The sequence below is a fragment of the Mytilus galloprovincialis genome, chromosome 11 (assembly GCF_965363235.1).
Source record: "Mytilus galloprovincialis chromosome 11, xbMytGall1.hap1.1, whole genome shotgun sequence".
Classification (NCBI taxonomy): domain Eukaryota; kingdom Metazoa; phylum Mollusca; class Bivalvia; order Mytilida; family Mytilidae; genus Mytilus; species Mytilus galloprovincialis.
This window is the reverse complement of record NC_134848.1, coordinates 72,572,002-72,585,373: the sequence shown is the minus strand read 5'-3', so window position 1 is coordinate 72,585,373 and position 13,372 is coordinate 72,572,002. Positions and strand designations below refer to the sequence as shown.

At 32.9% G+C, this 13,372-nt stretch overlaps 2 long non-coding RNA genes across 2 annotated transcripts; both read left to right on the top strand.

Moving 5' to 3' along the window:
• Window positions 1–921: 921 nt before the first annotated feature.
• On the top strand, window positions 922–4,968 carry LOC143051361 (uncharacterized). The gene is made up of 2 exons (XR_012970725.1): window positions 922–1,060; window positions 4,786–4,968. It is a non-coding gene; the product is annotated as an uncharacterized LOC143051361 (long non-coding RNA).
• A 1,733-nt stretch (window positions 4,969–6,701) lies between these two features.
• Window positions 6,702–8,123, top strand: LOC143052760 (uncharacterized). Its single transcript, XR_012971230.1, has 2 exons — window positions 6,702–6,810; window positions 7,585–8,123. It is a non-coding gene; the product is annotated as an uncharacterized LOC143052760 (long non-coding RNA).
• Window positions 8,124–13,372: the final 5,249 nt, after the last annotated feature.

Here is a 13,372-nt window from a genome sequence, read left to right as displayed (position 1 = left end):
AACAAATATTGTTATTTACACATTCTAAGACTTTTATTGTCGTTATCATTTTGCTATCAAGAAACTATAAAATTGGAAAGGCCTTGTACTCTAATATACATTACACTAATCAATACCTTGGTGGAAGATGAAGAAACGCGCCATTGCACTTCTAGTTAGACGTGAAGGAATCTATATGGAAATTGGTTAACCGATTCAAAATGGTACCGATGCTGAATACATGATACATAAATGATTTCCCTTCCCTTATCATTTTGCTATCAAAAAAGGGATGACCATGTGTTTTCATATGGACAGCAGCAGTATAAAGCAATTAAACGTAAACTGAGTCTGATCATTTTTGTTGAGATAAAACAGTTTCTTTATCATTGGCGTCTAAGTCGCAGTTATTTCTTAAAATAAAAAAAGGGAAATTAATGGATTGTCGTTTTCTTCAGTAACTACATCAAATAATTACAGAAATGTCTAATTTTGTTAAAAAAACATTTCTCTTTAAAAATCTGTCGGATAAGATAAAAGTAAAATAACAACATTGGTCATAAATAAACAAATTAAAGATACGAGGACTTTTCCTGATTTGATCATGTTGGAATGGGACATTTTTTTTTTTAATAAATGGTGGCTTAAACCTTGGTTTAATGCTAGCACAGTGATGCTCGGATAGAGAAAGTAAAAACGGCAAAATAAGTACAAATTTGAGAAAATCCTAAATGTCTGCCCTGCTAGATGATGTTACATGAACCATTAAATTTAAGTCAATTCAAACTGACTTTGATTTTCAGGGAAGAAGAAATAATGATTGAAGTTCAACATATATAGTACAACATTTTCTGATAGAATGCGAGTCAAACATGTAAATGCAAATGTGTGTAAATATTAGAAACATCTATACTTAAATGATGTCATTATAAGTGTTTTATACACAACCCTAAGTGTTTCCCGTTTTATGTCGTGCACATAGTGGTTTCTACAAATTCACAACATTCGTCAGATGAGGTAACACGTGGATTCATTTACTGTTTATTTTGATAATAATGACATTTGATTTTATGTCAACAAGGTAAGTCAATAACTAAAGATAAGCCTAGTGACGGAAATAAGTTTTCATATTAAACTTCAACAGTCAAATATTCCTTTCAATTGCAAGACGAGAAAGCATGCAACAACAAAACAGTTACGAAAGATAAGTCTTCCATTATTAACTTAATAACAGAAAGCCCATAACAAACAAATCCCTTTATACATGTACCAACGAATTCTACGGAGACTACTGCTATATATTGCATTTTGTAGAAGTGTTAAAGGTTTTGTACGCTGCTTAAAAAATATTCACTCGACATGAAAATTAAAAAAGTTTCTTGGTGTAATTGTCAATAACAAATTTTCCCTTGAATTTAACAGTTGTCGGAAATTTATCCTACATTTTATTGCAGTAAAATAAAAGCTAAGTCACAAACATATATGGTGGGTGTTGCAAAGCACACCTTTTTGTGTTTCTATAGAATATATATATAGGAAATTTGAGGTCACATGGTTACTAGAACATGTACAGAAGAATTAACTTATAGTGATATTTTTTTTCATACAATGAAATGATAAGTGTAAATTTGTCTTCAGTAAAGAACTGGATACAACTTTGCTTTTTTTGTTGAAAATGATAAATTCTGAACAGTTATCCGAATAAAGCAAATTAAACAAAGGCTTATAGAGACATAAAGGCTTATAAAGACGTAAATTTTACATTGAGGTTCTGAAAAAAGAAATCACCAATTCACCAACATTCAAATGACTCCATTTTCAGAAAACGACATCTGTTACAAACATAAACTTTTGTTAACCCTTTACAAGCAGAACCAAATACAATAAAAGTTCCAACTATGTAGTGGCTTCCGAAGCTACACAAAACACCTTACAAATATATATTTATTTCGCCTTCAAGCCATTGTTCCACTACTAAATTATCTATTCTTCTTACCAGAACACTTGGTACAATCAAAAACCTGATAATTAATTGTTCAAATAAGGCCATGAAAATAGTGGAATTCATTACTTTTGGAGTGTCAAAAACTCGTTGGAAGTACTTGATAAATTACATGCTTACATTGGTGATTTTGAATCTGTTCAAAGTTTTTATTTTTCTACCCTATATACCACATTGCCTCATATTATCATTAAGAAAACCAATTACACACCTAATTAAATGGGTATGTAAAGAGTCAGAATGTGAATATATATAATCAAACTCTTTTAGGTCAATTTTAAGTAGCAATAATCAAAAGAACTATGTCAATTGGACATGCTTTGATACTATATCTGCCCTTGATTTTTAACTCGATAACATTTTTGTTCGCTTATGAGATTCTGTATATCGTCAGGTTATCAGAATTTCAATGGTAACTAACTGTGCACCACTTATTGTGGGCCTGTTTTTGTATTGGTATGAGTTACAATTTATGACAGGAATCGGCAAAGACCCATCGACACAACATCTGATACAAAAATGTAATAATACTTTCAGATATTTGGATGATATATTGGCTCTCAATAATGACGACTTCAGTATGTATACTAAAGAAATTTATCCTGTTGAACTTACTTTAAATGAAGCTAATACTAACAATGACCACTGCCCTTACCTCGATCTTGATATCTATATCATTAACGGAAAGCCTAATACTAAAATGTATGATAAAAGAGATGATTTTTCATTTCTTATAGTTAATTATCCATTTGTAGATGGTGACGTTCCCTAGTCATTATCTTACCGTGTTAATATATCTTAACTTGTACGATTCGCTCGTGTATATGTGTATGTAACAGTGTTTTAGATTTTAACGAGAGAAATTTATGTATTACTGAAAAATTATCACACCAGGGTTTTCGGTATCACTGTTGAAGGCCGTACGGTGACCTATAGTTGTTAATGTCTGTGTCATTTTGGTCTTTTGTGGATAGTTGTCTCATTGGCATCCATACCACATCTTTTTTTTATAGTTAAAACACTAAGAAGGGATATAGTTACGATACTGTTGTCAGTTCATTAAAGACTGCATATTTTGGCGTTTATATTGATTCACTTATAGGGTCTTTGCAGCGGAACTAAACAATTTTATTTAGAAAAAACAGTTGTTGACATGACACGGGTTGTGTTCTTCTCATATATGTTATGATGGTATGATACTAAACCCCTAACGAGAGGGATAGTGCCTGATATTCATATGATGAAGACATACTCTTTCAATCAGTTTAATTGAAGTCTAGAGCTGGCATGTCAGTTAGTCTTGTTATTTATGTATTATTATCATTTTGTTTATTTTCTGTTGTTACATCTTCTGACATCAGACTCCGACTTCTTTTGAACTGAATTTTCATGTGCGTATTGTTATGCGTGTACCTTTCTACATTAGCTAGAGGTATAGGGGGAGGGTTGAGATCTTATAAATATGATTAACCCCGCCGCCTTTTTGCGCCTGTCCAAAGTCAGGAGCCTCTCGCCTTTGTTAGTCTTGTATTATTTTAATTTTAGTTTCTTGTGTATAATTTGGAGTTTATTATGGCATTTATTATCACTGAACTAGTATATATATTTGTTTAGGGACCAGCTTAAGGACGCCGCCGAATGCGGGAATTTCTCGCTGCATTGAAGACCAATTTGTGACCTTCTGCAGTTGTCTGTTCTTTGGTCGGGTTGTTGTCTCTTTGACAAATGAAATTTCCATTCTTAATTTTATGCAATGGTGGTATAGCACCTACTCTATAAAGCTAAACATGCACTTTTGACCTTATATGTATTCTCATTTTTAAAAAAAATATTGCTTATTAAGTGACACTTCACAAAATTAAAATTTTCTTAGCGAATTGGGTATCGAGAAAAATATTGTATGAGAAACATGCCTTGGAACATAACTCTCAAATAAACATAGAAGACATAGAAAAAAGAAACATAACAAAAGAACCAAACTCCAAGGAAAACTCAAAATGGGAATTCCATAATGAACTATCGAAATCAGAAGCACAAACTTAAAGTTCCTAATCAAATAGAAAAACCAAAAGCTCTAAGACATCAATAAATGAACAAAGTTCATGTTCCTAACTTGTTACAGTCATTTCTTTCTTTGTTGAACAAGCCAAACCCTGCTTTGATGATCTTTTTCGCTTATTTCTTATATTTTATTATTTTGACTTACATCTAGAGATTGACAATGAGGGTCGGTTTAAAACAAAACTTTACGCCAGAAGTAATGATTTCAGCTTTCCATTTCCTATTTCTATGTAGCAACATTCCAACAACACCTTCATACGGGGTATATATATCCGAATTGATACGATATTCCCGTGCTTGTATTTCTTATCATGATTTTCTTGATATAGGGTTGCTGCTCACAAGGAAGTTAGTTTACTAAGAGTTCCAAATGGTGAAGTTGAAACCATCCTTCCGTAAATTTTACGGACGCCATTACGAGTTGGTGACCGTAATGGAATAACCGTTTCACAGATGATATCGGATATGTTCCTTACGTCGTAACTACAATCTGCTTCCGTTTCATGAAAGTGACATACCGAATTAGACTATTTACCGTATTTGTTATAACATGAGCACCACGACGGGTGCCACTTGTAGAACTGGATCTGCATACCCTCCATGACAGTCTCATGCTAAATGATTACACATTTCTATGTGATGATCTTTCATCTGTTTCTGCAATGTTTACCCTATGACATTGAAAATCTCTTAACTTATGTCTATATCATGCAACATTGTAAACGTCTTTTTTAAAATTCCAGACACTTATGCAAGTCGTCTTCAATGGATGGCCTGAGCAAAGAATTAGACGCCAATGAACACAGCTCAGACGAAGACAATGATGATGACCATCAAGATAAATACATTCCTACATTTCACTTCGATAACACTTCTATGCAATTAAAAAGATGTACTAACGAGTCAGACTCTTTACTTGAAAGTACCGACAAAACAGTGTCTCTAACTCAATCGTGTAAAAAATGTTGCTGCATAAAGAGTTGTGTTATTTTATGAATTAACAAACATTTTGTGTATTTGTTTTTATACCATTGTTTTATATTAATACTTTTTTTGTAGGATTGAATATTGATTCAATTTCTAGAGGATGCTTATGAAAGCATGATCAATGCAAATATATATTTCTTTGCAGTGTATGTATTTCCATTTATTTTATATCTAGTTACATTATCACGTGAAAATGTGCAGTTCCCTTGATACTATAATAGAAGAAGAACTTTATATAGATGTACAAGTATGTCATCAAACGGTTTCGGGCGTCGGTCTGTCCCGTCACATACTATATTGATTGATTCTGTGTTGCTTAACTTCCGGTGTCAAAAATTTTATCAATTTGCAGGACGAAAATAAATGAATTATGGAAACGATAGAATGGTTTTGTATTAAAGGGCATTCGTAATGAAGATCAGTATATCTTGGATTGCTGCTCGAAAATGAGGGTATATTCGAAAGAGTCAACCATTTTGCCATGCATCAGTTCACCCATGGAACCTTAAGCAGATGTTGCCATAGCTATTAACTTGGAAAAAGAATGCCGTTTATGGATTAGATGATGTTCGGGGGACTTTATTGTCCACATGTCTGTTCCTCAGTCACCTCTTGGAATTCCCGTACTGAACAAAACACAAATTGTTTTAAAAGGTCAATAATGGAATAATTATCACATCATTTAAAACTCATTTCACATCGCGTAGAACGACATGTGCATTGATGCTTAGTTATTGTTTATTTATATTCAATTTTATTTTTAACTTGGACCCTTTTTACCCAGAACCAGCATCAAAGTCTCCAAAATTATAACCATTAGGGACGCCTGCTTCGTTTTGTGAATGTGATGTTTGATCGATACATTCCGTGCAATATACTATATGGTACTATCAACACTCTAGAACGAAAATTGTTCCCTTTTACTTGTTTTCATTTGCGTCGTAGTGACAAATGCCATAAATAACCAACGTTATATGTGGCGTTCTACACTGTAAACGCATTATAATGCAAATTTACGAAACGTTATCTGTTATTTCAAAATTGCAGTAATGAGAAACTTTAAGCGCATTCAGAGGCAAAAACAAAAAACAAATGCAGTATTGTATCATGTGGATATCGTCAGAACCTTTGAAACTCTCAGCAAGGATTAACAAATCTTCATAAGAAAATGCCTATACCCAGTCAGGAATATGATCAATTCTTTTAATGTGTTTGAGCTTTTGATTTTGCCATTTGATTAAGGACTTTCCATTTTTTATTTTACTTGGTGTTAAGTGCTTTTGTTTTTTTTTCTATCAAGAAGGAAAATCAAAAGCCCGAACAGATCAAACGAATGGAAACAACTTGTGTATTTCATTAGGACAGATATTTCTTTATATAATATAAAATGATGAGTTAAATCCGGTGTTATAGTTAACTGAAATTTCACTGATATAACAGAGGTATTTTTTTAATTTGAACCACACAAATATCTCTCTCCTGTCACGTCACTATCACACAACGTCAAAATACCGAAAACAACGTTAACATTATATTGTATAATCACGGACATGTAAACAAAGTGACAGTCACAACAAATGTCGACACTAATATTCAGTATAACTATTTATAATATCTACAAGATAAGAACCTTACAAATTAAATGTGTGTCAAAAAGCCGAATCAAGGTCAACACCTAAATGAGACACATTGATAAAAGTATTACGAATAAGAACCACTTTGGTTATAACTAGTTATAATTCCAATCATATATCATCCGCAGATGGAGGACGCCGAAAACGGTAAAATATTTGTTTCCTTGTATTTGACTTTATGTTCTATCCTGCTTGTCTTTAATCAAACATCCATTCCAATACGATATAAATACATTTGTTGTAAAATTTTGGAAAAACATTAACGCTGTTGTCGATAAGCGATGCATATAAGATAAGAAATAGATGTAAACTAGACATTATAAGATAAGAGTCCTCTCTGTGGGCCTGACTGTAAAGAACGTGTGGTAAAAAATGTATACTGATTAGCTGATATAAAGCACTTTTGTTAGTTATGTGGTGCAAGTGATTGTATTCTATATTTTTTAGTTAAAGTGTTATAGTTGGCCTAGAAAGTTGTACATTATGACACGCCCCCTAGTAATGATTATTACACCTCAGTTATCATTTTTTATATAAAATAAGCACGTTATAGTTTCACTATTTTTCAAATTGCAAGTATTGAACTATTGGACAGGTCAATAGTTTCCAACTATTGGACCTTGCTGATACGCATCAACACAATAGTTGCACCTCGGGAACAATAGACTTACTATTTAACTCATACCCAGTCAATGCGTATACACTATTATACATGTCTAGTATAAATTTTGAAATCATAACGGTTCTCAAAATAAAGAGCTGGCATGAATTATACCATATAAAGCATATCAGAGCATACAAATTTGTTTCTTTACAATTGAAAACCAATCTTGTTGGTACAAACTTTAACGTTGATCAGGGTATGTACGCTTTGTCTTCATAAGATATCCTATAGAACTTCATCATTTTACTTCTTTTCAGGACGATTTGCGAGTGCCATGGCCAATAACAAAATAATCATGTATGGTTCGACAACCGGGGTACATCGTCCAAATCATACACCGTCTGCAAGCAGAAGCAATGTAGCCGAATTGAACCAAGGTGACACACATGTTCCTGCATTTAGAATGAGTCAATATAATCGTGAACATGACTTATTTAAAACTGCTCAACATCCTCGTGATAAACAACCAGAGCCTATAAACTATTTTTCTTCATTCAGAATGAGTTTCTATCACTCAAGTGCAAGACTACTAAATAATTCGGATATTGAACTCCAAAATATCGGTGAATTAGAAGGTGATTCTGACCAAACGGAAAGCAAAACTCAGGGTTGCTGTTGTTGCTGTTAGAATTGTTAAAAAAAACTTAATTAAAAGAAAGATGAAAGTTAACCATCTAAAAACAAATAATAAATTGTGAATTGACGGCTATTTAGATTTCAAGATAAATAAAATACGGTTTTCAATTAAATTATAAGGAATTAGATAGATGAATTAAATAATAAAATTGAGAATGGAGTACACATAAAAGTGCGAGATTTGGCATGCCACAAAACTAGGTTCAACCCACCATTTTGTTCTTTAAAAATGTCCTGTACCAAGTCAGGAAAATGGCCATTGTTATATGATAGTTCGTTTCTGTGTGTGTAACATTTTTACGTTGTGTTTCCGTTGTGTCATTTATTTTCTCCTATTTTTGAGTGTGAATTCACATTAATATAAGACGTGTCACGGTACTTTTCTATCCCAAATTCATGTATTTGGTTTTGATGTTATATTGGTTTTCTCATCGGATGTTGTCTAATGCTTAGTCCGTTGCTGTGTGTGTTACATTTTAATGTTGTGTCGTTATTCTCCTCTAATATTTAATGCTTTTCCCTCAGTTTTAGTTTGTTACCCGATTTTGTTTTTTGTCCATAGATTTATGAGTTTTGAACAGCGGTATACTACTGTTGCCTTTATTTTAATTGGTGAAGTGGACATGGTTGCAAGGGGAAGGAAGAAAGCAACTCGTTGGCCAGTACGCCCCAATAATGATTAAATTCATTCGGGCGATTCATACATGTGCACGGAGGAAGGGAGCACTTCGATCTTTTCTTAGTAGCCAGTGTCGGATCCAAAACTTTTCATACAGCCGTAAAAGGAGGCACTGATTGCCATAATAATAAAGCCCAGTATTGACATGGTTCAGTGCTTCTCTATATAATCAACCAATTGCTTTCACACGAAAGGGGGCCCCTTGGATCCGCCTATGGTAGCGGTGAGAATCGGAGACATACTTATCATGTCCTATGATAGTTTTTAACGACCCTGACTGTCTAAATTTGATTTATCCAACCCCAACCTTTTAAAAAACTATCATTGTATGCGTGAGTATGCTGTTCAACGGAGAGGTAGATAAATTTGACAAAAGTCTGACCCACGTAAACCCCAACCGAGACGATTAACCACAATCCCTGCAGCCGTGTCTGGTAAAATTATCTGGTCCGCTGAGTTATTTGTTTACCCCTAGCCCTACGACATATACCATTAAAATTCACCAACAAGCCTTTTTAAGCAATATACAGTATATCAAATTTGATATGGATTGGTTTTCTGTCTAGAAAAATGAATGTGTATAAGTATTTGCCTCTTTTTATAGCAAGTGTCTGTACCTAGTGAAGGGAACAACTATTTTAAATTCTTTAGGGGGATAAATCGGATAAAATATTCATTTCACTTGACCTGGTACTTTAAAATTTAATGGTTATCTTAAAGCATGTTCTGAATGTACAGTTTTACTAATCTATCATGATCTAAACAGTAAGATGGTTAGTTTATTTCACTTAAACAATAGGACGAAAATATATACCAGAATTTGTGTTCCCATTCCAAATATAAACAAGAGGCTGTCACAACGACAGCAAACCGGATTTATTAACATTTATTTGTGTTCTGGCAATAGCACAAGAACCATAACTGATGAATGCTGAAAGTGGAAATCGTCAATATCAAATTTGACCTCCATTTTGTAGTCAGTATTAACATATTAAAATTTGAAAAGCTTAGATTAAATGGTTCATTAGTAAATGCAACAACGTGAATGGAAACACCATTTTACGATCTTTCGAGAACCATAACTCCTGAACGGTAAAAGTCAAAATCGTCATTATTGAACTTGACCTCTATTTTGTCATCAGTAACAACATATACAAATTTCAAAAGCTTTGGTTGAATGGTTTATGAGAAAATGCACGGACACGACTGGAAACACCATTTTTCTATCTTTCAAGAACCTTAACTCCTGAACGGTAAAAGTCAAAATCGTCATTATTGAACTTGACCTCCATTTTATCATCAGTAACAATATGTTAAAATTTGGGAAGCTTTGGTAGAACAGATCATGCGTAAATGCACGGACACGACTGGAAACTCCATTTTTTAATCTTTCAAGAACCATAACTCCTGAACCGTAAAAGTCAAAATCGTCATTATTGAACTTGACCTCTAGTTTGTCATCGGTAACAACATATAAAAAATTGGGAAGCTTTGGTAGAACAGTTCATGCGTAACTGCACGGACACGACTGGAAACTCCATTTTTCAATCTTTCAAGAACCATAACTCCTGAACGGTAAAAGTCAAAATCGTCATTATTGAACTTGACCTCTATTTTGTCATCAGTAACAACATATAAAAATTTCAAAACCTTTGGTTGAATGGTTTATGAGAAAATGCACGGACACGACTGGAAACACCATTTTTCAATCTTTCAAGAACCTTAACTCCTGAACGGTAAAAGTCAAAATCGTCATAATTGAACTTGACCTCCATTTTGTCATCAGTAACAATATATTAAAATTTGGGAAGCTTTGGTAGAACAGATCATGCGTAAATGCAAGGACACGACTGGAAACTCCATTTTTCAATCTTTCAAGAACCATAACTCCTGAACCGTAAAAGTCAAAATCGTCATTATTGAACTTGACCTCTATTTTGTCATCGGTAACAACATATAAAAATTTGGGAAGCTTTGGTAGAACAGTTCATGCGTAAATGCACGGACACGACTGGAAACTCCATTTTTCAATCTTTCAAGAACCATAACTCCTGAACGGTAAAAGTCAAAATCGTCATTATTGAACTTGACCTCTATTTTGTCATCAGTAACAACATATAAAAATTTTAAAACCTTTGGTTGTATGGTTTATGAGAAAATGCACGGACACGACTGGAAACACCATTTTTCAATCTTTCAAGAACCATAACTCCTGAACGGTAAAAGTCAAAATCGTCATTATTGAACTTGACCTCCATTTTGTCATCGGTAACAACATATTTAAATTTGGGAAGCTTTGGTAGAACAGATCATGCGTAAATGCACGGACACGACTGGAAACTCCATTTTTCAATCTTTCAAGAACGATAACTCCTGAACGGTAAAAGTCAAAATTGCCATTATTGAAATTGACCTTCATTTAGTTGTCAGTAACAACATATTAAAATTTTAAAAGCTTTGGTTGAACGGTTCATGAGTTAATGCACGGACAACATTTGATTGTCGCCCGGCTGCATTAAGAGGTCAGCATACGGCCTTCAACAATAAACAAAACACGTACCTCGTACTCATGTATGAAATAGGAATTACATAGTTATCAAAGGTATGAGGATTATAATTTAATGCGCCAGACGCGCGTTTCGTCTACATAAGACTCATAGTGACCCTCAGCTAAAAATAGTTATAAAGCAAAACATGTACAAAGTTGAAGAGCATTGAGGATCCAAAATTCCAAAAAAGTTGTCCATTCCTAGGATAAAAAAAAATCCTCAGTTAATGTAAGATACTATATCTATTATGCTTTAAAAGAAAGGAACACATATCATACAGATTTACATATCATACAGATTTTTTGGACGTTTCGCACGAAGATTCACCGAGCGTGGATGTGCTCTTGTAGATCCCGCACAGCCAAATGGTTACACCTTGTTCAAAAACATATAAACAATAATATCCAGAACAACACTGATAACATTAATAATGAAACTTTCAGAAGAAGAGAACTCTGGCCGATAAATAGTCATTATGAATAATTAGAAACATTGACAGGTTTTAAATATCTTTAATTCAAAATGCGTCAGTTTAGTTTTCTCACTAATTTAAATGGCGTAAGTAGGACAGCTGTGTTTGAATGCCCGGCGATTAAAACTTCATTATTGAAGTTAACAAAAAATGTGTTTGCTACAAGTTTTTGGTCCTGTGATTAAGAATAAAAGTAACAAAAAACTGCAACTATTCTATCTTTTCGGGGATAAAAAAGTATTAAAAAGCAAGATATTTTAAATTTGAAATACATGGATATATAAACAGCTGCACTCTGAGCTCATCATACGCCCGTCGCTTTTAAAGAATAGGGTTTCATAATTTCTCAATTTCATAACAGAATTGCAGAATTAACAGAATGTTAACTGTTCAAAGTGTTGTCCTAAAACATGATAAACCTCCCTTTTTTTAGGAATAAAATCAGAAAGTAAAATCTAAAATTTATAAAAAAAAGGAAGCAGAGCTGGCTTCAATACATATAAACAATTCACCAAAGTTCCATGAAAACTGTTGAAACATTTTTAAGTTATTGTCTGAAAACTGGAAAATTCCTTATTTCTAATGAAAAAAACCCTAAAACTTGGAAACTTAAAATCTATTTTTGTTTTAAAAACGAAAGGGAGTTCGCGTCAATATATTAAAACTATTTTAAAGTTTCAAGCGTATTGGTTCAGGTGTTTAAGTTATTGTCAAACATGTTGAAGACGGACGGACAACGATATACCATGAAACATGTACGTCCCGTAAAAGAGCGTTTAAAAACAATGTAGAGTGATTTACTAGTATAAATAACCGAATGACTTTCAAAATCTTTTAAAAGACAACAAAAGAAATTATGGTTCTTAAAGTCATAAGAAACCTCAAATTACAAAAAGAATGCATATGTTTTTTTATAACTCAATGGATAGTTTTCATTATAAAACTTATGTATATATACACTTTTTTTCTAAAGAAAAATCTTTAATTTGTTCATATTTAGAAAACGTTTACTTCATTTTCATTGCTTCCTTCCAGGAACACGAACTTAAATTACCTGCCATATTTTCACAACAACACTGACCGATTGAAAAAAAATTACTATTATACGAAATGTATGCAAAAATAATGATAAAATCGAGCACAGAAGACTAAGTTTATGATGTTTGTATGCATTGGTTCAAGAATTGAAATAACATTATTTTTCATCGGCCACTCGTTTATTATGACTTTAAAAAGTAATATTAGACCAAGTACAGTATAACAACATTTATAGGGAAACAAAATTTAAAGGTATTAAAATACAATATTAGCATACATATTTTGGAATGTCAGTCATTTGAATTGAAAAAATTGGACACTATCCCTCAACATTTTAAATGAAACAGTGTCATCATGGTCATAAAAAAAACTCAAGCTAAAATTCAACTTAAGACAGGTAATGAATGACTAAAAATAAAAATATTCATGTAAAATTATCATTGCGGTACGAGTGTACCTGGCCAAATCTAACACGGATCATAGTATGTAAAACAAATGATATCTTGTTATCGAGGTTATTGCGCATTAAAATAAAACACTGAAGTGTTTTTATCAGTATGACATTAATCATTTGTTTCAACGACGAATTAGAACAACATTTATATCGAAGAAAGTCAAATAATAACATGGCTTATAGAAAATAAGGCAAACAACAGTTCACAAAATTTAAA